At 50.7% G+C, this 1689-nt stretch overlaps 1 pseudogene across 1 annotated transcript; it reads left to right on the top strand.

Moving 5' to 3' along the window:
* The first annotated feature begins 841 nt into the window (after positions 1-841).
* On the top strand, positions 842-1235 carry LOC309806800 (large ribosomal subunit protein eL32-like; annotated as a pseudogene). The gene has a single exon. The product of its transcript is annotated as a large ribosomal subunit protein eL32-like (transcript).
* Positions 1236-1689: the final 454 nt, after the last annotated feature.

The following is a 1689-nucleotide window of genomic DNA, read 5'->3' as shown; positions in this document are numbered from 1 at the left end:
AAGTTCAGAGTCACGTTTGAGATGCCTGGTTTAAAAGGTGAACCCATCCCAGGGACATTCACTCAGAAGCCCATTTTAAAAGGCCTCCTGGGACTTCCCTCGTGGCGCAGTGGTTAGGAATCCGCCTGCCAATGCAGGGGACAAGGGTTTGAGCCCTGGACCGGGAACTGCCCACATGCCGTGGAGCGACTAAGCCCGTGCACCACAACTACTGAGCCCACGTGCCACAACTACTGAGCCCATGTACCACAACTACTGAAGCCCGCGCGCCTAGAGCCCGTGCCCTGCAGCAAGAGAAGCCACCGCAATGAGAAGCCCATGCACTGCAACACTCACGCACCGCAACCAAGAGTAGCCCCCGCTCGCCGCAACTAGGGAAAGCCCGTGCGCAGCAACGAAGACCCAACGCAGCCAAAACTAAAATAAATTCATAAAAAATAAATTTTAAAAAATAAATTAAAAGGCTTCCTGGGCCAGGCACAGAGCTGTTTTCCTAGTCTCTGCACCCATAGGTGTATCACAGGTCAGGGATGCACCTCTCTTGGGGTAAAACTCTTTCAGTCATTTGTAGGTTGAATTAGCGACTAGTCTTTGATGGGGCAAGATAACTTTTCTACTACACCAGGGAACTGCCACCAACCCCTAGCAAGTCTCCCAAGCTGAACAGTGGGCACTGGCTCCAGATGCCCATGGTGGTCAGAGTGCAGGGATGCGCCTGGACCAGGGAGACTCTGATGGAAGACAGAAATCCTTTGTTCCTAAATAATGAATCTTCTTTAACAGTAATAGCTCTCTTCTTCGGCGCTGCCTACAGAGCGGGCAGCATCTCCTACCCGGGATCATGGCTACCCTCAGACCACTCGTGAAGCCCAAGATGGTCAAAACCTGACAAACCAAGAAGTTCATCCGGCACCAGACTGACATGTCAGATTGAAGCGGAACTGGTGGAAGCCCAGAGGAGGGTGTGCAGGAGATTCAAGGGCCAAATGTTGATGCCCGACATCAGTTATGGAAGCAACAAGGAAACAAAGCACATGCTGCCAGCGGCTTCTGGAAGTTCCTGGTCCACAGTGTCAAGGAGCTTGAAGTGCTGCTGATGTGCAACAAATCTTTCTGTGCTGAGACTGCTCACAACCTCTCCTCCAAGAACCGCAAAGCCGTTTTGGAGAGAGCAGCCCAGCTGGCCACCAGTCACCAATCCCAACGCCAGGCTGCACAGTAAAGAAAATGAATAGACAGCTCGTGTGCACATTGTGTTTGTGTTAATAAAACCATGAAACTTGGCCAAAAAAAAAAAAAAAAAAAAAGACACACCAGTAATAAAAAGTAGCTAAGGCATCTAGCACTAATTGCCAGGCACTCTTCTAAGCACTCACCCTACTTTACAGACAAAACGAAGAAAACAGAGAGGTTATTGTCCAAGGTCACCCGGCTCTGAGCAGGGGGCAAAGCGAGGACTGAAGGCGAGCAGCCTCGCTCCGGGCTGTGCTCTTAAGGATAAATCAGAGCTGCCCCGAGGCCCTCCAAGGCAGTCTTTTCAATTCTGGTAAGTGTATCATCTTAAGTTGTATACAAAGAAATCCAGGTCAAACAGGCTGTCACTTTGACCCAGAGTTAGCTGGGGGCAGGGTGAGGGTGGTCAGTTCTCTGGGCTTTGAGGGGAACGAGAGTCTGGTGTTGAGATCTGTG

Source organism: Mesoplodon mirus (genome assembly GCF_964341445.2).
Source record: "Mesoplodon mirus genome assembly, chromosome: 6".
Lineage (NCBI taxonomy): Eukaryota > Metazoa > Chordata > Mammalia > Artiodactyla > Ziphiidae > Mesoplodon > Mesoplodon mirus.
Note: the sequence above shows the minus strand (reverse complement) of the source record. Positions and strands in the feature narration are given on the sequence as shown.